A 24,278-nucleotide genomic window follows, 5' to 3' on the forward strand; every position below is an offset into this window, starting at 1 on the left:
GGGCGCTGCCGCGAGCCGCCTGGACGCCCGAGGGAGCGCGGCCGTGCGAGGGGGCGGGGCCAGGGACGGGACGGGGCCAGGGACGGGACGGGGCCAGGGACGGGGCGTGCCCGAGGCCTCCGCCTCTCCCGGCCGGGCCGCGCGGCGCAGCCGCAGCTGTGAGCGAGCGCGTGCCGGGCGGTGCTAACGGCTGGGAGCTGCCCGCGCTCACGGATGGGGCGCGAAAGATCAAACGGGTGCAGAACGAACCCGCAACTCAGGTCTGCTGCCTGCCAGAAACCGAGGTTTATGCTGGAAACTTTTCAACTGGCGTTGAAATAAATAGAAAGAGGTGCCTTTTTTCTCCTGAAGTTCGTACGTTATACCAGGTCAGAATTACTTAGATAGCAACGTGCTTCTCTTAAAGGCACTCGCTTTTTCATTAACAAGGGAAAAATATGATGAATTTTAATAGGGACCGTCTGAAATCAAGCAGCCTACGTCGCCAAAGCCTTTTATAGCGTGGGGATGTGAATGGCGTGCTGTCAGCAGGGCAGGTGCGAGGTGAGCACAGCTTCCAAACTGCAACACGGGACAGAAAATTGCCTCACAGTCGAGCTGCGTCCACGGGGCGTTCCTTAAGCTCCAATACAAAGAGTAGATTCGTGCATAGCAAAGGCTGTTACAGGATTTGGGATCCTCTCAGATTCCCTCTGACAGGAGCTCATTATTATTATGGAGGACATGTAACCTTGTACTTACCGCTTTTCCAATTCATTCACTTTCGTTCCTGAGGAAAACAAGAAAAGCAAGCGCTGGCTGTAAAACCAAAATTCCATGGTTATTAGTTCCAGAAACGTTCCAGCTGCTAAGACATCCTTTACCCTAGTCTACTTAAGAAATGTACAGCTTGTGTTGTTTTATAACCAAGGAGGGCCATAGCATTAGCTGTGTTTGCTTACTGACATACAGTATGCAGTGTAAGAACATCTCAGTATGGCAGAAACTTCACCAGGATGTGATTTGTAAGGAAATAAATGCTTGGGCTTGCTTACCTTTGAAACAGCAAACTTCACAAAGAATAATGATTCATGAATAGGAAGTTACTTAATTATGTTGAAACAAGAAAATACCTGGATGCGTCAACTGTGTTGACAAAACTGCTTAGTTCTAGTCTATTGATTCTATGCAAACTCAGGAGAATGACTGAAGGTCTCTCTTATCCTGGCTATGGGATACCTTCCTACATGAGCTGTTAAACTAAACATGCATTTTCTGTTGTCCATTTCGGGCATTCATGAAGTTTCTCTTCAGGGAACAGAAGTTCAAACTATTCAGCACCCCTTCTTTTACATGACCTACTTTAAATCTGATCCAGTGCAGCATGCTCAAAGAGGACAATGTTATTGTTGTTGGTTCTAGCATGTCAAAATAACAGCCTTGAACTTGTGTCTAAAGATGTGGTGTCACTTTCTGGACAAAAGAGCAGAGATCAAGCATCTCGGTAACTTTCTCATTTTGTCACTGTTCTGCTTACAAAGAAGCAAAATTGCTTGTGACAGAGTGCCTCAGTGACACCAGGCAAAGCATTTGCAGTTAGGCCAACATTCACGTTCAAAAAGAAGACCAAAACTCACTCACCCAGCTGGTGAAGGCATTCTCTGACTATGCAATACTCTTTCACAGGAAGCAGCCTAGGTCCAAGAGATGCTCTCCCTTTAGTGACTGGCCCAAGATGGACTCTGGGTCCACCCCCTCTGGTCTGATGGAGAGCACAGGTGCAAATGTTTTCCATTGCTCCCTAGGCTAGCCACACCCCTTTGCAGATGTTCTACCACCAATTCAGTCCTTCACCTGACATTTCCCCTACAGTTACAGTTAGCTGCTTTTTTGATTGGAAATGCATTTACAGTCTTCTCAATTGTTCCATTATACTATACATTTGTTGTGATTTAGATTAAGATTGTTTAAAAGAAAAAAAAATTGATTTTTTTCCCTATTTAGCAGTTAAGCCCATTGTGACCTTATACATTAAATACGTTTTCTGAAGAAACGCTATATGGCAATGTATGATCTGTGCAATAAATCTCTAGAAGTTTTTTTATGATTAGTAGTTCCTTTAGATCTCTGGTCTTTCCCAGCAATAAAAGCACATTAAGGAAATAGAACTGGCAAACCTGAGCCTTGCTGTGAAACTGTATCTGGGTGATGATGAATTAACCATTATAATTGCTTCAGCAGAGTGAAAATTATTTTGATTTGACCTTAAAAGAATATTACGTAGTTGAACAGATCTTTAAACCAGGTGTTTGCAGGGAAACAAATTAAAGCTGTTTCCTCCTGCCTTTTAAGGAACTGAATTCTTTTACCGGTACTTGTTGATGTTCAGTGTTCCCAAAGCAAACACAAGGGCTCTTCTCATTTTAATTTGCACTGTGCTAGAAAAATACCGTATATGACTGTGGTGAAATTACAGTGTGTCCAGGTTCAATTTATTCTGAATTTGCAAATCAATTTGAAGGACAAAAGTAGTAGGACAATTTGTTGTTGTTTGTGACACTGTCTGTAATAAAGGCTATTAGGATGTTTTGTGAAATCTAGTGACATTGCCTGACATTGGAAATGTGTAATTAAAAGTAACAATATCTTATGGCTCAGGCAGCTTTTAAAAATACATTTTAGAGTCTCTACCAACAGACTGTGAGCAGACAATTCAGCTTTTGGAACAGAACAGATAAATAAATTACTGAGATTAGCAGAAAGTTGGCAGATAAAATTTAGTGTCATGAAATATCACTGCAGTCAAACTGGATTATATGAAACTCTCATTCAATTATGAAATTGTAAAGCCTTTTTTCATTCAAATAAATAGTATGATGTTGAACGTATCTCCTGTCCCAGGCAGGTTTAGGCTTTTAGGTGATCTGAAAGGCTGAAACATGCTTTGAGGATGCAACTGCAACAGTACCTTCTTGTTATAAATACCAGTGGTTCTAAGAACCAGGTTTTGTTTGTTTGTTTGTTTTGCAAGAGATGCACAGAACTCAGAGAAACCTCTAGTTTCTTCCTAATCACCACGATCATATTTGATTACTTGTAACAGTGTTAGACTAATTAAAAGCAAAACAACTCTGAGAACGAAACCACATTTTTTATGTTTATTTCAGCTAATTTGTGCAAATTAACACAAACGTTTGCTAACTACCTAAAGCACTGACTCTGAATTCTCCTTGAAAAAGGAACACCCTTTTGGACCACGTTTATATTTTTAACCATAAAAAATTTATGCCATCTGTTTTGTCATTCCATCATAAATCCCTATTCTGAGTCACTTTCAATTGCTTATAAGTCATACTAAACTCGCCACTGGATTGTGTCTTAGTTATGGACATGGCTTTGCTGTTTCAAAGAGTGCAGTTAGATATGCATTGTTTGCCAAGGGAAAACTCTCACATTTTTAGCAGTTAAAGCAGAGAATCTAAGCATGAAAATTTGTTAGGGAAAATCATGTCAGAGCTCTGGTGCTTTTGATTATCTAAAAGTGCTCCAAACTGGCTGTGTCATAGAAAAACACTGGAAAAATAGCTCCTGTGCTCCAGTTCAGCAGGCTTTCCTTTTACACTGAGTAATTGAGCTGAAAGCTAGAGCTGATAGTAAGGATTATGACTTTATTGAGTTCTAGAAGGAGTTGCTTTATATCACCTGCAGATAAGAGTATGGCTTGTTAGAAGGAACAGAAAAAATATTTGGGATAGAACAAGGATAGGAAAGGCAGAAGATCCAAGTTCAGGGACATAAGAAGAAACAAGCAGAAAAGTCTGTGGCAACTGCAGGACCTCCTCCAGCAGCACAAATGGGATCTGTGATCCCTCACTCTGCTGTCACCAAATAGATGTGGAACTCACACAGATGTGCTCAAATGGCACACGCAGAGGGACATCATCATGTAGCCACTGTGTGCTTGGTCAGTGCAAGGAGCAGGGGCAATGGGCCTAAAATACGATCATGACACTGTCTGTATCATGAAATACTGCAGAAATGAGTTGAATGAGATGCTGCTCTACAGAATTCGTATCAGTATGTTGCAGTATGGAGAAATTTCCAGGCTTTTAAAAAGGGAAAGAAATTATGTACAGGACATGCTTTGCAATAGAATAGCATTCAAAGGTGTAAAAAAGGACAAAAAACATTGTTCTTGACTGATCCAGCTGTCAGGATATGGTATTGATAGGTGGTCTCACAACAGCCTGATTTGAAATGACTGGTGGCTATAAACATCATAACCATACATCTCAGGTTGCATTCAGAAATAAAAGAAATCACAGATTATTATTCTGCCAAGTACTCAGTGGGTGGAAAGATTAGCATGTCACTGGAAACAGGCTGTATCCCTACCTGAAGTGTAAAAGGGAAGACAGCCTTAACTCTGGAGTCAGTGAATTCACAGCACAACATTTCTCTTTGTTGTCATTCTTAAGTTGCATCTTTTCAGTTTAGTTTCAATTTTGTTTTGTTTTTTTCTTCAATGCTGGAATGCTCTTCTTAAGGATCATGTATATCCCAATAACCTTGCCTGGAAGTAGCAGAAATATGGATGAAAGATTTGCATTGGAAAATATAGCCCTGCTCATTTGTTAACTTGTACATGGAAAAAAAAAAAAAAAAAAAAAAAAAAAGAAGTAAAAATTAAAGGACAAAAGCTACATCATGAACTTCACAGTCAAGAATAGATCCAAAGATCGTGTATCCTTCAAAGTGTCAGTCAGGTCCTCATTGATATGATCACCCTGTCACCCTGCTTTAATATTCTAAGTGCTTTTATGTGCCAAAAAGCATCACTAATATAATCCAAGCTAGGTTATAGCTAATTTGTCTTGCTTCAGACCCCAGACTCAGAGAAAGCAGGGAATGGAAAGGAGGTTGAATGACAAGGAAATATCCATCTATATGCTATGATTACATGTCAGTATGATGTGTCACTCTACTGCTATTTTATATTGTGTACTTAGAGCATATCACAGTGTCTTCATTGATTTCCTATGAGGGTGTCAGAAATTATATGTGGCGTCCCTTTTTTTTGAGAGAGAGCTTCTATCTTGTTTTGCATAGGACATTCAGCGAGATCTTATGTTCAGTGATTGAAAAATTGTGATGGACCCAATGGAATTTTCTCTGACATTTCACCTCCACTGTGATTAATAGTTCATCAGGCACTTGCAAAAATATGTTTGAATATGTGTGTGTTTTTCTGAATTTGGATTCACGGATACCAAAGGAAAAAGCGAAAACTAGTGTAGCTTTTCAAAAAATTATGTTTTAAAATGTAAAGCTTGAAAGCTGTTAGTATTTGGGGAGGTCTAGATGATTTCTTAGGGCAGGACCTGAAAAACTAGCTCGAGCGCAGCTAGCACCCTGCCTTGCTTCTCTTATTAATTCTTATGGCTAAATGGCCCAGTTTGTCACTGGTTCTATCAGCAAATGAAAATTAAAGACAGAATCAGTTTAAAATGTATGAGTTTTGCCTCCCCCAATAGTGCTAGAACAAAAGTATGAACAAAACTAGATGTTTTTGTTCAGTTTGTTCATCAAAAACATTGAGATCTATGACAGTTCAAGGACACTGGTGCTTTTCACAGGTATACACGAGTGCACACAAAATGGTTGCAAAAAGTATGTTTATTTTTGTTCAGTGTAGTTCTGCTGAGAAAGATGACCACACACAGTTTTAACTTAGCCTTAAGCATACTTATAGTCAAAATCACATCTGAAATCTTCGGCAAAAATATATTTTATTAATCGCTACTTCGTAGTCTTTGCAGAAATAATGCTGGGGGAGATAAATCCAAAGCCTTTTCTAGGTCTTTTATGAACAGAATTACCTCAATTCTGACGTTTATTGTTGGTGACAGCACATGAGCTATACACAAAAGGGAAATGACTTTCAAAATCCAGTTTGAAATTGCTGAGCTGAGAGCACTTTTTCAAGTTCTTTGTGGAACAAATTTTTATGGCACTGGTAAACAAACCATTCATGGGGGGTGAGAGGATGGCAGAATTGCATCAAAATGGACCTTTTATATTATATTATATTCCAGCTGACCTCACACGGACTCATCATCCTGAACTTCTAGTCTTCCCATAAATGGATATATGCCTTGCCTGCGGAGAAGTAAGAATCTTCATTAGCTGGAGAGCTGCCCTAAGGAAAGGGAGTGGTGTGTGTGTGTGTGTGCACATACACATGGACTTGTCAGAGCAGTTCATGGAGTTTTCTTCATTTTCTCCAGGTCACATCTTCAAACTGTCCACAGGATAGAGAGGTAGAGAACTTTCATCAGCTTTTCAAGGTGTTTAGTAATTTTTTTTTTAATTATTATTTTTTTTGTAATCTGGACATTTGCCAGATGTTACAACACAGCAACGCTATGTGGGAAAGCTGCAGTTCTTGGTGCTTAAGTGCTGACTTAGTGCACCGAGGAGTGGCAGAGCTTAAAAAGAAAAAAGAACGCACATGGGGGATGAGGCAGGTACTAATCGCTTTCTGGCAACATCTGAAGATCTTTTGTCATCCTGAATAAACTCCCATCACTTCCGTATTTCATTCATGTAGGTGGTCAGTTTCAGCTGTTTTGTAGCCATGCCCTCACTGCCTCCCCAGCCTTGTAATGTTTTTCTTTTATGCATTCCTTGTTCTACTGTGTCTAGGAGGCATCCCAGACAGTTCAAAAGAAATACACCTACTAATATAATCTTTCCCACCCTGTTGTGTTTTAACTCAGCAGACAACTAAGCACCACACAACTGTTTGCTCACTCCCTTCTCCCTTTGGGATGGAGGATAAAAAACAACAAAAGAGAATTCATGGGTTGAGATAAAAAATATTTAGTGTGACAGAAAGGGAAGGGAAAATAATATTAATGATAATTACGTATACTTATTTATACACACACACACATATATGTATATTTATAAAACAAGTGATGTACAGTGCAATTGCTCACCATTCACTGACCAATGCCCAGACAGTCCCCAGGCAATGTCTGTTCCCCACAGCCAACTCACCCAGTTTTTTAGATAACAAAATGTCCTGTGGTATGGAATATCCCTTTGGCCAGTTTAGGTCAGCCATCCTGATTATGTCTTCTTCCAGCTCCTTGTGCCCCCTGACCCCTTCACTGGCAGGACAGTACAGGGAGCTGAAACATCCTTGGCTCTGTGCAACGCTGCTTAGCAACAACTAAAACATTGGTTTGTTATGAACCTTGTTTCCTTCCTAAGGCCGGAACACAGCATCATGTCAGCCACTCTGAAGAAAATCAACTCCATCCCAGCTGAAATCAGGACACACTCCTTGTTCATATCACATTTAATTCTCTCTTCTTTAAGAATCTTTACTAAATCAAAGATCATTGGCTTTATGGGCCATGCTTTGTATGACGTTGCTGCTGTTTTTCTGTTCTTGCCTTTGTTTATGTCCTGCCTCTCCTCTTTTCTCTGCTGGTGATGGCCAAGATACATTTTTCCATTCTCCCAGAGTTGCTGTGATGCTTCCCATTACATCTCTCCAGCTATCAAATACTCCTCTTCATGATGACTCCTTCTGTCATGATGCCTACCAAAAATGGTGAATAATATTTGCAAAGACAAAAAAACAGTGAGAACAATTTATGAAAATCCTTTTATTTGTGATACGAAGAAGACATGGATTGATGCTCAAAGCTGATCATGGTCCTTCTAAGTTTTCCTTCAGCAGACAAAAGCAGCCTTCTTATTTTTCTAATTGTTAGAAGAATAGAAAAAAAACATTGCCAGAAATAAAAAGCAGACTAGTGGAACTGAAATTGCCTTTGTGATTCCCACACCTCTTAAACTGTTGTGCTCTGATTTGTCCACACCTCTTTCAGAAACAATGGTATCATCATTCTTGGCAAAGAATGCTTCCTTCCTTAGTCACAGGTGTGAAGACTGGGCTTCTACTTGGATAGAAAAATAAGGAAGTCATTTCCTCAGTTGATATAATGTCCATTTTTGGAATCCCCAAAAAGCATTACACTTGCTAAAAGAGAAGGAAACATAATATAGGGATTTCAGTTAGATTTATTAATTTTAATATGGGAGGAGGTGCCCCTTGCAAGTAGCTGGAACTCACATTGTTTACCATGAGCAAAAATAGAACATTCTTTATCTCCTTTGCACTTGTGCATTTAACAGGCATTACACAGTTTGTGCCTGTTGGCCCTTGTCCTGTCACTAGGCATCACCAGCCTGGCCTGTCCATCTGGCTCTTGCTCATTAGACATTTGTACGTTTTGATAAGATCTCCCCTCAGTCTTCTTATCTGCCTGAACAGTCCCAGGTCTCTCACCCCTTTCTCATAAGAGGGATGCTACAGGTCCCTAATTACCTTTGTGGCCCTCAACTGCTCTCTCTCTAGAAGCTTCCTGTCTTTCTTTAACTGAGGAGCGCAGAACTGCACACAGTACTCCAGATGTGGACTCACCAGGGCAGAATGGAGAGAGAGAGGATCAGGTCTCAACATGCTGCCCATGCAATTTCTAATGCTGACGTGATTCTAATTCTGTGAAAAATCTCCACTTCTGTTATTATGTGCATTTATCATTTTTTTAGAAGTAACTAGTGTGTATTTACTTGTAAACTTATTACTAGTATTTTATGTGATAACAAAACCATATATATATTTCACTCTTGGTAAGACTAAAAGCAGATGTTGAAGTATCTAGTATGGATATAATACTCCAAATTCTTTTCGCAATGAGAGAACTTATTTAATCCCTTCACATTTTCTGGAAATCACCTCTCTCTAACCTTGGCTACTTTGCACTTCAGGGTTCACAGCAGCATAGATGAGTGCTGGACCTACTATGCTTTGAAGAATGTGTGTGCATGTGTGTTTTGCTTTTAATCTACAGTTTGAAAGGTCGATTGTATTAATCTTTTGTATATTAATTTATCTGGAGCGTCTGTTTTTTCCGAGACAGAATGTACTCTGATTACAAATACATCAGTCCTACTTCTATTGCTGGAATTTACAGCCTAGTCTACAAGAAGCAGCACTGTTATTTTAGACATAAATAGTATTTAATGGAATAATGTAAGAGTTAACATGCAAGTTCATGCTGGTTTAATATAAAAAATTAATTAGATTCCTGTTGTATTCTCCATGGCTAGAATTCCCCTGGGAAAAGATAGACAACAATGGTTCATTGTTATGAAAACTGTAAATGTTATAAGATGGAGGTTGATAAGTTTATGGATGGGGATCACAGAACAAGATAAGAAATACTCTGAAGTTAGAATTAATGCCTGAGATAATTGTTCTTTTGTATCCAGTTTCTCAGTACCTAAGTACATTCTGCAGAGGAGATTTGTTTTCTAGCCTCACATTAAGGACTTCTCTTGCTTACCTAAGGGAGTTGGGTAGGGGCTGGTGGTCTCAGTGCATGGCAGATATGCTTTTGGAGTTAGAAGCTCTAGGAATATCTTGGATCTTTTGGATAATTTACTTCAAATTCTTGGTACTGTAAACATTTTAAGGAAATGGTTGCTGCTGCTTTTTTCTTATGGTCCATCAGAGGTACAGCTCTGGTCCTTTTCTTCTGAGTCTGTACAGGCAATCAGGTGCAGCGTGCACTGAGGTATGGGATTGGTCATGAAGTAATTGTATGGCTCTTTCAAGATTGAATACCTGTTGCAATGATTCTTTGATTTCTTGGGACATCATTCAGCGACCTACATAGTCTTCTTCAATCAGCAGTTGCTATGTTTTGGACAGTGCTAAGATACAAATCCAGAAAATGAGAAGCAGTGGTAATAAGCTTGGGAGACAAACTCTGGATGGCTTAGAGCTCATCTTTCTTGGCCAAATAAAAGATTTATTGAGCAATTTCAACTGAGCATTTGTGGCTGCTGAATGTGTAACAGGAGGTATTTTGCTCCGAATATGAAGAACATTTTTGTTTACTCTTATTTGCACATAGACTGGGGAAATAGCAAAGCTCCTCCCCTGGGAGGCAAGCATTCCTTTCCTTTTTGCACTTCACAGCTCAACATGATGACTTGGTCATGAGAAAAAGTACTGATATGCTTGTTACATCACTTTAGAATTAACTAAAAATTCCATTGCTATATAAATCTTTATTAAGATCACTGGACACCTTGTCTTGAAGATTTTAGTGGACACTCAGAAAAATTCCCATGTGTTAAGTATGGAAGAGTCCTAACATAAGAAACTTTTATAGAAATTTCAGGATAAAACAAATAGTTGGAGGAAAAATCATTCACCAAGCATATAGGATGTTTGGTATTCATGATCTGTAGTCCAGACGGTGCCCAGGATTTCTCTTCAGCATTTTAACTGGGGAAGGCTAACGTTCTTCTGTCTGCCAGAGATGTGTTACAGTCTTTGTTTGACCTTGCCTGGGGCAGGATGCTTCTTAGAGCATTAAATAACCACAACAGTTTAAACCTAGAACAGATTTCACCCAGCCTATCATAAGCACCTCAGGTTAGACAGTAGTCTAGACATCCTAGTCTCTTCTTAGAGTCTATGAACAAATTTAAATATCCCCAGAAGGTGATTTATGTCATTATAAGATATATCAGATAAATTGTCCATTGAAGAGGCCCATATTGATCTAGAAGATCCCAAACAAACTGATTTATCTTTGGACAGCCACATTGTAAATGCCTAAAGCCTGTGTAGTAGGAATGCTGTGTTGTGCCCTTAAGTAGGGGGCATTTTAATCAGATGCTTGAATTTACTCATGGAGCTCTTAACTGCAGATTCGAATTGACCTAAATAAGACATCCAGAAGACTGCCTATAGTGGCAACGCTTCAGTCTCAGAACATGTTTTTAATCACATGATAATCTCATGCTTTTCCAAACTGTTGGCTGACTCATTCTAAAGAAAATATTCAAATAACAGAGAACCAGACCAGTTATCCCTCTATATTTTGCAAAGATCAAACAAAACCCATTAAACTGTTACTGCTTCAAACTTTGTACTGAAGGACCCACTGTAAAAAGCTCTGTCATTAGATCTCTGCAAGGACTTACTAGACTCTGATATGAGTCATTTCATACAGAAGATGCAGCCACCAAATGGTGTTACTATATGAAGTAAAAAGCATGGGACATTAGCTGGGGGTAAGGCTTGATGATCTCTAGAGGTTGCTTCCAGCCTCAAGGATTCTTTGATCCTGTGACAACTGCATTTTTGGCATGCATGTACATACTCCCACTGAACCATGACTTCTCCATTGTTTTGCCTGTACTATCACTATACCTTCTTTACTAACAACAACAAAACCTGAATTTGGCTTTCTAAACATTTTAAATGTGTTACTGTTATGTCAAAGAGATGTGTGGTAAATGGGTCTGGTATATTTGAAGGAAGCATAAGGAGCAATGATTCTCAAAATGGAGTCCTTTAGAGAGGGATCAAACAGCCTGCCAATAATGGAGTAACGCACAATTTTCCCACCAGATGCCAGAGGTATTATTATCACTGAGCACAGGTTAAATTGAAGAATGGTTAGAGCTGATGTAATGAAAGCAAATTCGAAGCACAGAATTGTGTATTTAAATTACCTGCCCACATGGTGTTAAAAAAAAAACCAATATTTATTTCTGTCATACATGTATTTAACGGATACTTTGCAAAAATCAGTATTCAGCATTCCAGCAGCAGTGCATGGCATATGATTTTCCTTTTGATTTTAATATTGTTTTATATGGGAATCAGAATAATCATTTTTGGATTGAATAACAAAGGCAATTGCATGAAAAATAAGGTACCATATGTTATTTTGGAGGACATTTTTACTATCTTCTTTCTGTTCCTACATACACAGCTATATGCTCCATCTGAGGGTAAAGGTCCTTATTGTTGTGTAATATATTTCAATAATTTGGAATCAAACCTTGAAACTCTCTGCATGCAAAATCAAAATTGAATTTAAATATCAGAGCAGTATTTTCATTTTTCCAAGTGAGAGCATGTTGTCGTTGTAGCAATTCATTTATGTGTGAACATAATGAGTTCAACATATTTCAAGACACGAAATTTGAAGACAGGCAGTGAGTTAGTATTCCTGCCAGGCTCTGGAAGCAATAGTCACAGACTGACACATCTATATGCAGTAGTACTCATTCAAACAACTGTGTGCTTCTGTCTGGTCTTAACCCTATAGCAGTGCTTTTGGTTTCCTAAAGAAGCACTGAGGAAAGGAGGGACTGAGAAAAAAGTTGATGACAACGACTATGGAAGTTTTATTTGCTGAAATCAAAATATGAAAAATATTTTGATTGAATTTATTTCCTTTTGATTTTTTTCCTGCTTTGCCATGCTGCATTTTAGGTGAGTCGAATTGATAATTCACCTAAATAAGCAGCACTTAATATTACCTATGACCACACAGTGCTAAAATTCAAGCTCTGTGGCTGCTTTACCCTTGCCTGAGTTTTCAAATACCGTTAGTGGAGATAAATTGTCATCATAGAAATAATTAATCAGATGATAAATGATTTGCCTTTCCACTGTGGAAATGACTGCAATGGATGTCCATCATAAATGTTATGATATTTCTGAGATTGCTGCAGAAAAAATATCCTTTTCAACAGAATACTTAACTATTTTGACAGAGAAGCAAGTATACTCTTGGCAAAACTTGGAGCATCTGTCCTGGCATCTGTATCATTTTAAATCACAAACGTTAGATCCGTATAACAGACTGTACACAATCTACACTATACAGTTTGCCTACTGTGTGACAGTCTACCACAAACAGTTCTGCATAAACTACTGTGACTCTGTGCAGAGAAGTTACACATTCATTTTGTGATGTCCTATTGTCTTTCCTTAGTATACGTGTTTTAGTTTCTCAGAGTGAAATTATTATTGTCATCTATTACTGTTGTCATCTATTGCAATTCATGTTAGGAATGTGGGCAGGTAAACTTGCAGAAAGAATGCGTGGGCTCAGCCAGACTCATAATGGTATGTTTGCTCTGAGTCTGCTGGATTTTTCACTAACAGACTCCTAGTAGTTTTTTTTTTACATCTAGCAGTTACCTTGGGATGCATATTGAAAAACTTTGCAATATCAAGTGCTTAATTATACAGTAATTTGAGCTACAGGTCTTTTTGATCAGTTAGAAATATTTTGTAGATACATTTTAATCTTAACTTGTATGTCTATGTAAAGTTAGTACAGATATGTAAAGTTTGTCTCTATTGATGTTGCTTCATATTCACTGAATCTTTTTTAAAAAACCTATGCAGTCTCAGTGCCCATAAAAGATAAGAACTGCTATTTACACAGGCATTAACGAATCTTTCCAGAGCTTTTCTCCCTTGCATACCATTTCTCTGCCTGGGTTACAAGTGCAAAGAAAAAGTCTCAAGATAATTGCACAACTGGCAAAGAACCAAATACAGAGCCATAGCCTGATCTCAATTTCAAAACAAAGATCATCTCATTTTAATCCACTTATTGAAGTCTCATAAAATTAATCCCTACTTCATTTCTCCAGTTCTTGATCATTTTCTGCTCAGCAAGACAATATTTGAAGCTATAAGCTTTTCAGGAACACTGGCAAACAGTTCTATTTTATTTGATCTTCAAATACAAGCATTAGGCATAGGGTTTGTTGTTTGGTTGTGACTTTTTTGCATTTTGTTCTACTTCTTTTCCACCTTTTCCATTGGAGAGCAAAGCATCTGTTATCTAAACAAGCCATGAACTGAAAGAGAAAGATCATACACTGACTGTATGTATTTAGACAGTAGAGCGGGTCAGCGGCATGTGAAAAATACATGACTGTTCTTTATTCTGATTTGGTTTTGGTTTTGATTTGCATTATTTCATGTTTTTTCAAGAGATATCGAGCAGGATCAAGCTCGTGTTTCCATATTATAGGACAATAATTCAAACAAAAATAACAGAGGTTTCAGCAGTTTCCTTTCATACTCAGAACATGAGAAAGCTCTTGAAATATATAAAATGCCCTCATACTTTGTAAAAGGAAACATAATCTTATGCTTCTAACAGTTCAGTTCAGTGTAACACTGCCAATTACTTGCACATTGTTCTTGAAGAAGCAATAGGTCAGGCACACAGGTGTCCTCACTGCTCACACTTACGTTTTTGTCACATATGTAAGCAATCTGTGCAGCAGCTGGGATAGACATAACTTTCTCACCCTACCAGTGGCCTCTCCAAGTTAGGTCCCAGATTCATTAGCAGTGGTAGAAGTCTTGCATTGTTCCTTTCAGTCACACAACTACAACTGTAATTTCAACGAGTGCAAATTGCCCACACAGAGCATTATTAAATTTCCCTCTGTTTTTGTGCACAGTGGGACTGAAAAGAATGTACCTCAGAGCACAGCACAGCAGCCTTCTAAGGAAGAGTGCTTTTGCAATTGTTTGCTAAAACAATGTTCTCCTTCTGATTAAAATCTGTGCTGGAACACTTCACCATCTTGAGTGGGACTTTTCAACTGAGCAGTGGAATGAATAGAAATTCTCACTGTATTTCTTTTTTTCCTGTCTTATCTTCATCCAAATGGCACACAGGGATTTCACTGCCATAGGCAAAAGCAGCAGTTACTATCCCATTCTCTGAAAATAGCACAGCATTGCTATTCTGAACTTGACCAAAGTAACTCAGGAAACTAGTCAAAGCTAGAACTATTTCTAAATGAAATAAACAAACATTATAAAAAAAAAAAGCAACAACCCAACTACTGCTTCCTTGGTGACAGGAATATTGCTCCATCATAACGCTAGGATTTAAAGAAAAATGCAAGTACCAGTAGACTGTGGAAGCCATAAGGAATTTGCTGACAGCAGTCTCAAGAAAAAGAAGTAAAAATATCCTGAGCAGTATTTGTGGTAATTATAAACACACAGGGTAAGCTTCCCATCACTGTCAGTCTTTGCCTTGCCAGCTGACACATCTAGTTGCCATGAAGGTCTTTCTGTGTGATTTTTGTATGAAGTGTTGAGGTGTTTTCTGACTATTAACAATGGTCTCCTTGTATGCTGAGCAGGGCAGGGCATGCACTCGGTCAGCTGACAGAGTTAACCAAGATAAAGTCCTTTACAATTTCTTATGGGTTGAAGTTTGGAGGAAAAGTTCTTGTGAGATTTTATAAATCAATGTTTTTTTTCCTCAGTGTTCAATGTGAAAAGGAAAGAAAAAGAATATTGACCATAAAATCAGTAGGTGACATTTGGAGTGAAGTAGAAGCATAGAATCATAAAATCCTTAGAGTTGGAAGGGACCTTTAAGGGCCATCTGGTCCAGCTGCCCTGCAATGAACAGCATCCACAGCTCAATCAGCTAACTCAGAGTCTGGTCCAGTCTGGCCTTGAGCATCTCCAGGGATGGGGCTTCCACCACATCTCTGGGCAACCTGTTCCAGTGCCTCACCACCCTTACTGTAAAGGAGTTTTTGTTTATATCCAACATAAATCTCATCACTTTAAGTTTGAAACAATTTTTCCTTATCTTGTCATCTCAGACCCTGCTAAAGATTCTGCCCCCTTCTTTCTTCCAGCCCCTCTTTAGACACTGAAAGGGGGCCATCAGGTCACCTCAGAACCTTGTATTTTCCAGGCTGCACAGCCCTAGCTCTCCCAGCCTGTCCTTGTAGGAGAGGTGTTCCATTATATTCTAGCCCGTACACAATTTCCTGAAGTAGAACTTAATTCTACAATAGATAAATCTTCCAACAGTATCATACGCTCTTCACCTTTATAGAAACAGAAATTTCATGTTTTCTTTCTTATTTCTTCTCTAGAACTCAGGGGCCATGAATTCAAATGGTCCAGGTGGTATCCCTCACCCTCCCTGGGAGTGAAGTAATGAGTGATGGCCAAAAGGAAAAGGGCGTAAGCACCATTTAACTGTATAAGTGTCTAACTGTGTGAGGACTGCCTGTATAAGTGTCGTTTATTTTAGAGTCAGAAAGATGTTTAATAATGAAGTCTGGGTACTACAGTAATTGTACACCCCATTGCTAAGGAGAGAGAACAATCAGCAGGGTGAGGGTGAGGGTGAGGATGCATGCCAAGCTCTCCTACTGGTCCCACATCTATCCTAAGAGTATTCAGCAAGCAGCCAAAGTTAGCTTGCAAGTTAGCTGGGGACAAGTGCTTCCCTTGCCCACAGCATGTCTCTCATCTTCACCCACTAAAAGGAATCCTGTGTTTGGCACCAGCGTGCCAGGAATATGGAATCACTGCTTTCTGCTCATTCTCAGCCCATTTCAGTGCCAACTAGAGCAGAATTCAGCCAACAGAATTTAGATTTTGGAAAGTAAGCATTGTCAGAGGTTTTCCTCCATGCTCCGACAATATGTATTTTTAATAAAGTGGGGCTTTTAGTTAGTTTGGTTTTTAATTTTGCCCCAGTGATTAGCAGAAGCTTTTACCTACAGGATCTCAGGAACTCTGTTTGACCTCAGTTAATGCTTTGAGGAACTAAGCTAATAGGAGCCTAAGACATTGCCATCACAGGAATATATATATATTACTAACATGTGCTTTGCTAAAATGATCTTGGAACAATTTCTGTGTGCCTTTGTGTGTCCTCTTGGATCATTACTGCCATTCTTTCTGTGCTGGCATTCCAGAGTTGCTGATTCACAGACTGCATCTGGTTCTGTATCGTTCTTTCCAACTCAACACTTGAACACTTGACTTGCTACAGTGATTGTCCTCTATGACTAACATTTTTGTTTCAACATCCTGTGCGTTATAAAAACATTTCTGCAAGGCTCTTTCTCATTGCATTTGATTAGACTATTTCATTTATTGAAAATGAAGCATTTTATTTCTTACTTACCTTTTTCTCTGACTTCTCCATTTTGCAGGACTTCATGGAGAATGAAGGCATGGAGAAGGTGAAGTCTTTCTACAAGGAGTGATCAGGCCCAGGATCAGGTCGTAGCTCTGTAAGCTGGGGTTGCTGATAGCAAACCTGAGACAATATGTGAGGTCAGAAAACAGCTGAGATTTCTACCTAATTTGTAGGCTGTTAAGAGGCCTGGGGTAGTAACTGTGTTTCACTAAATACATGTTAGGGAGGATGCCTCTCGACCTTCTTCAAATTCCTCTACTTAAGTACATGAAAAATGAAATGACTTGCCATCCTAGGGAGCTCATTTCCTTTTTGTCAAAAGTGGTTAAGATTCTGGCCTGCTAAAATCAGTGAAGATTTGCAAGTATCTCAGCAGATCTACGATTACTTCCAAGAAAAATGTATTACTTGCCTTAACTAATGTTGACTTGTTTATTTTTCCTCTGCAGCAAATTCTGTGAGAGATCCTCCTTAAGGAAACAAACAAACGAATGAACAAAAAACCCAACAAAACAGTTGGGTGTGAGTAACTTTAATAGAGCGATTTTTCCTCCACCAGAATGTTCAATGTGGGTAGCAGCTGTGCAGCCTTCTTCATCGCAGCTCTTCCAGCTTTGGTAGGTAGAAATTCCCAAGGGTGGGATGTGAATTTGATCTCCTCAGCCTTTCTATAATTTTGTTTTCCATTGAAACTTAGTTACACTCCAGTGTGGCGGTGCATTTGGTGATAAAAGCATGGTGCTCAGAGAATAGGATGGTCAACTTTGTCAGCCATTTCAGTAAGTAACCGAGCTTTCAGTGATTTACAAAGTCTGAGTGCTGGCTGTTTTCCAAAAGCTAAAACTAGCAGTCTTTCCAGTGCCCCATCTATAAGCTGACTCAGAAACATACCATCACTGGCTATAACAGGAGGCATTTTATATTTTGAATGGATGGAAATGGACCAGGCACTGGCTGTAATGGTGTTTAACAGAAACATAAGCATGCAACAAATCCAGGATCAAAAGGGTCCTCAGTTTCTTCAATTCGAATGTTGTCAGCTGCTCTCAGTTTGCAGTGAGCTTTGCAATGCCATTTTTTTTTTTTCTCCAAACCAACTTTCTTGAAGTTTGACAGTTCCCTGACAACTTTCACGTTAGGAATTTTCTTGCTAACAAGCATGTCTCAAGTCTGAAAAACACGGTGTGACTTTGCTGTCTCAGGGTCAAAGAGCGCAGTTTGTGGATCTTTTATTTGTTATCAGCCTGTCATGATTTTTTTTCATTGCTTGAGTTCACAGTCCAAGAGCTGATCTGATGGCTCACATCGCAACCAGGGTGACCGGACAGGCATATCTACAGGGGCTCATGTGCCAAAGCTGGATTTCTAGTGGGTCTCAGCCAGCTAATCTGAAGTTAGCTGAGAAGTCTGCACTGCACTGCAGACAGTCCCTGTGGTAGCTGAGTTTCTCAAGTAGACATGCACAGCCTTTCCTTATGTACAAGACGGAGTGGGAACTTCATCCTTCTAGACAGTGTCCCGGGTCTGGATGCCATAGGAAACTTGATGATTTCCAATGCCAGCATCTCCTTGTGAAATTCATCCTGAATGTTTCCAATCTAAATTATTTAAAGCGATAGTGGCATTACAGCCAAAAATAATGTCTCTATCAGCAGATAGAGCTGAGCTGAGGTCACAGAAATCCCATTTGTCATATCCCAAATAAAAGCTTTCATGCTGCAAACAAAAAATAGAACATGGGATATTTCAGCAGCTCTGAAAACAGTTTAGTTTAGTGCTGGCTATTACTAGCAAGACAGCTGTGCTTTCTGAACCAATACTAACTTACACAATTCAGCTTCTCATGGTGTGATAGATGATACCAAACAATGGAGCTTCCTTGCCAGCCAGCACAAAGTCAGTCTGCTGGCAGAAACTCAGTTCCAGTTCAAGTCTGAACTGTGTTCTGAATATTTTTTCTCATAATTTAGTGCTTTTCTGTATGGAATTCACATTCATCAACTTCCTCTGAAGTCTTCTCAAAGCTCAGAGCTGATCAAACGTCGGTGCTTACAGTGAGTTGCTAGAAATTTGTACCAGGAAACTGGATGGGTAGGACAAAGAACAGCAAAGTGAATCCAAAATGGCTAGTAAAGAGAGGGATAAAAGCCAAATTAAGTAAGAGACAGAGCTTCTGAGTTCCAAACATGCCATTACTAGAAATCTTCTAATAGTTATGATATTTGTATTTTGAAGATGCTTGAGGAAAAAAAGTAAATAAATGGAGATAGCTACCAAGTCAATGTAAGAATATATAGTAAGCCATATGAGGAAGGCCACTAAGTCCAGTGGCATGGATGTAATTCACTTCAAGGCACTGTGCCAATTTATGCCCTAATCTCTGCCAGAGTATTTTTGAGCCTGGTCTCTCTGGTTGTTGATTAATCTGTCTTCTTCCATCTCCCTGCAAGAGAGTATTTAGCCCAAGGAGACATATGAAACTGAGCAAGAATTTATTTCAGGGAGTGGGCTTAATGTTCCTGACAAGATGGAAAGTTACCAGCTGGGTTACCTTCTGCATCTAGCCCACATCAAATATTTTTATCTTAATGTCTATTAGACCAAGCATAGATGAAAGGTAGATTTTTTAACTTTCCTTAAAGCTGTAGCAATTGAGAAAGAGGCCATATGTTGAGTTGTATTTCATATTGAAGCAGTCTGTATCTAAAAAGGCACAAAGCCTTGACAGGTTTCTAGTATGCTAGTGAGTATAATTTTAATGCCATTTTTATAGCAATAATTTCGTTCTTGAAGGCTGGTTGTTCAGCTGATCTGGTTGGCCTGGTTATATTACAGGATATGGGATGTCTCCCTGAAACTTACAGATTAAATGTAGAAGCCTTGTTAGAAAGGGTAGGCTCTAAAGACATTTATGGCTTCCAACCGCATTGTTCCTGCTGCTGTGGAATGACTGTGAGTGCAGCGTTTTGAAACAGCCGTGCAAGACCTTGCAGAATAATCTGTGCTGGGATTATCAGAGCAGCAGTGTAAGGTGCCTAAGTGTTAACAAAGGTTTTTGAATTCTTATTACAAATTCAGAGCAAAGTGGGTCTTAGCCCCAGTTAGATTATTTTGTTTCCTTTTACTCCAATATTAGATAGAGCTTCTTAGCATATTATTTTGCTTATTGTTTAGTCATCTTGCTTGCCTCTGTAAATCTCTGCTGAGACCATATGGAGGATTCTCTCTGGGGAATGCCATAGAATAATACCTTGTCACTCTGATTTACAAGGAGTGAAAGTAAGCACTGCACCCCTGCCATACCATTTTTGTCATCACTTGATTTAGTCCATGGGAAGGCTTTTTTGAGGCCATCACCAAGGAGGTATCTTCATAGCTGTATTCAGTGTATGTGACACAACTTTTCAGTTTTTACTTATGTAAAACCTTTTTTTTACCACAGCAAAGGCACGAGCTTACTTCAGTATCATTAAATTTGAGGTGGAAAATCAAAATGCAGCTTCCAGTCGAAACTGAACTTTTACTACAATGGAGCATGGGTGATACATCCTGTGTTGGCGTTGTTAAAAACCTAATCTTCAGTGCAGAGTTTTGAAGAACCGTATTTTTTTTTCAGGATTGAGATCGTATCATGTACCAAGCCATGTAGTTTTCATCTGTCTGCTTACAGAGCTCTAAATGAATTGCAGTTATACTGATTGGTTTCATGAGAATGGTGATCCTTGTCAGGATCTGGCTTGAGACCAGCACTTTAATGTAACCAAAAAACTAAAATATGTCCTTCATTAAGCTATGGTCTGTGCTGCAAACAGACAGATGTCCTTAAGGTAAATCTCTGTATGCAATTGAAATGCTTTTCAGCCCTCAGAAGTCTTTGGACCAGACATCTTAACTATACTGATATTGTGTATGTTGAAAGAAACAAAAAGATACAGTAGAAGGGCAATAGGCAGCGTGGAACAGCTGACAAAGCTGGAGGAGCGGCAGGGAAGGCAAAAAGAGTCAGTGATTAGTAAGCAGCTCGGGAAGGCAGATCTATGAACCATGAACCAGCAGAGAAACAAACAGTTTGATAAGTTGGAAAAAAAAAAAACGCATGAAAGTGGTTTAGCTGATGACAACTGATGGCTGTCACCAGCCAGTCAGGCATTGCTCCAAAGCACGAGGAAGAGCAGCCTGCCACAGTGCTTATCCCAGCCTCTTGCCAAAATCTGTGCTCTAACAGGAAGAACATTGGCGCCAAGGAAACTGCAATAGAGGCTGTTTATTTTCATTCTCAAGGTTTGTTAAATGTTTAGCTACATCCATCTCTGTAACCTGGGGCAGTCGTCTTCTCCTACCCGCTTGCACACAACCTGTAAGCAGTGACACAAGCCTTCTGTGGAAAGAACTCTGAATTCCTTCAAGGCTGCTGGCTATGACTGAGGGACAGTGCTTATCATGGGCATCAAGGCCAGACTAACGCTCACCCACACAAGCACAGAAGTATGTGCTGGTGCAGTAGTTATCAGGGACACTGTGGCTACGGTAGTGCCTACCTACACAAACATGCAAAAAGTATTTGCTAATATAGCAGCCTCCTCCTGCCAGCTCATTGTAATGAGGAAGCTTATGAAGAAATGAAGAATGGGACATATGATGGGCACATTAATGTCCTGCCTGAGCCTTAGCGTGTACTATATTTTCCAACATACAAATCATACTGATAATCTCTAGTGCACAAGCACACAAAACTTGAGAAGCTTTTCTTCTACATTTTTTCACGTTGATCAGATTGCCAACCAAATACTAAAACACACTGCCCACTGCAACTCCACGAGGCAATCTCTTATGCCAAAACAACAGCTATCGTAAACATTCAAAAATTTTACTATATCAGGCACTTTTTGAAGCTGAAACTTATGCCTGTTGTACTGATGGTATCAGTGCACCACAAGCTAAATAAAGAACTTTTAAACTCACATGATGCCAACTTCACATTTCCCTATGCTTTATTATCTCTAGTCTGATTTTGATGTGGCTGGTTTAATTTATCTGTGCATATACATACTTATCGAGATAGGATTATTGCACTGAGATATGCAAATGTAAAACAGAAAGCACTTTCAAGCTGTATGAAATACACATCTGTAATACTAATACCACTTGTGAGACAACGCTATCTTTATAGTTAGAAAATATGGTTAAACAGGAGGATGTATTTGATGATTTTATCCCATTTTATCCATCACCTCAGATATATAAATAACAACAATAACAAAAAAATACAATTGTTACTTTTTTTTCTCAAATTAAATTCTTCAATGATAAAAGTAGAACTTATCCTGAATAAAATACAAGGCCAGTTTAGAAAACATTTCTAGCAGAGTTTCAAGAAGCTGCAGTGCTGGCTGTTGGTAGTATGTTCATTGTTCTGCAGACAGTGGTAACTTAGTGCAATAATTTTCTCTACTGTTGATGTGGATGAAGGAATGAGAGCCGTGATCCTGGTCCATTTGTGCATGTGACATTATCTCTGTCTTGTATGGAGATTAACCATTTTATTGGGTACCAAGTTTTGGTCTGATCACAGGCCTTGTGCTCATTCTTCTTTTCCACTGCATCAGCTAGGGGCACACTGTTAAGATTTTAGATACTATATTACATGAATTTTGAAATTTGCTTTAAAATCCTATCAATGTTGCTTGCAGATAATGTTTTCAAAGGCATCTCAGAGGAGCTGGCTCTCACATACAAAGTTTCAGTGAAAAACACATTGCTGAAAATAGTACGTGAAATTAGTTTCTGTAATTGTGACAAAAGTGACTTTGATTCAGTGACTGAGAAATCTTCTCTTCTGGCTCCAGGAGGAAGCCTTTGATTTCTCGGCACCCACCACCACCTGCAACAGCACTGTGGGTCCTTCCGCCTCCCTGAGCCGATCCTTCCATCTCCGGAGGTACTGCAGTTGGTTCCTTCTCAACTGGTAATTACGTACGGAGACTTAGCAAACGTATTATTTCCCAAGATGGTATGTTTATCTTGTGAGGATGTGAAAGGAGGAAAGAGGGAAACAGTTTTTCTGTGCACTCTATTGCCATCCACTGAAGAGATTTCCCTGGAATGAAAATGAACCCTCTGCCAGCTCAGCATTTCCTTTGCATGTTGCACTCAGGTGCATGTCACAGAGAGTCTCCATCCAAACAAAACATATTTGTTAAAATAGCTCAGAGATTATATGGTCATTAGGACTGTAAACATAAGAAAATATCTAGGCCTGTACAGAAACTTCAAGTTTTAGAGCTGATTTAATTTCACTGAATGTTTAATCATTTATAGAGAAAGCCCAATATTTGTCCCCTTAAGCTGAGAATACTAAATATTGACTTCCTAGTTGGATATAATTAAAATATATATTGTTTTTCAAACGCTATTAAAATGGCCTTTCATTTTTGCAGTCATAAGAATTAGTTTGGAAAGTCATTTGTTCAAAGCTTCAGATTCAGCTGAACAAAAAACTAAACTTATCCCCTATGCTTTAACGAACCTGACTAAAGCATGCTACAAGGATGTGAGCTTCTGGTCCATAATTTCATTAGCAGACTGTACCCTCTATAATGGACAGGCTGATCTGTTATTCCTAATAGTCTGTTTTTTATGTTCTGTGGTGAAACAAATTACACAGCCATGATTCAAGCACAACACAGTAAAAGACAAGGCCAAAATAAAAGCAGTGATGGAGCCATTTCTGAACTAAGAACATTTTGAATTACTAAGGGATGGAAGACTTTGGCAGCTAGATGGGTAAGGCAAGCTCAGTAATTGTCTAAAGGAGCCTGAAGACGTATCACAATGAATCCAGTAGAAGTCATGTAGCAACAGCTACTGATTTTATTTTATTGTATACCAACTACTCCTGTTTTTAGAATATAAACTTCCTTCCTTCAGATATCTGATGGGGAGAATTTTCACACAGGTAAAGTATGTCTCTTATTCTTTTCTTTAGTAAGCCTTATATTTTATGAGATTATACAATTGATACAATTATAGTAGAATACAGTGGGTTTTATCCAGAGGCCATTATTTTATTTCTCATTGCTTGAACATTTTGCTTACATTTCCTTTCTGAAATCCATTGACAATTCAGGGCAGTAACTCACAGAAAAAGAATTGGTACCACACATAACCAGGCTCTAAACTACAGCATTTGTCTATCAGTAACACAATGTAGTATTTGGCACACACCTTTATCATAGGCATTACCAAAGGCACACCACAAAGTTATGTTGAAAGGCTTTTCCTAAATAAGGATTAAAAGGCAAAATACCTTGAAATGCCTCTCCTACACGTATCTGAAAATAATCCACAGCATAATCTGTCATGGCATGCAACTGAAATCCACTAAACCCATAGGCAGAGAGTCCTCAG

This window comes from Tetrao urogallus, assembly GCF_951394365.1.
Source record: "Tetrao urogallus genome assembly, chromosome: 7".
NCBI classification, from domain to species: Eukaryota; Metazoa; Chordata; class Aves; order Galliformes; family Phasianidae; genus Tetrao; species Tetrao urogallus.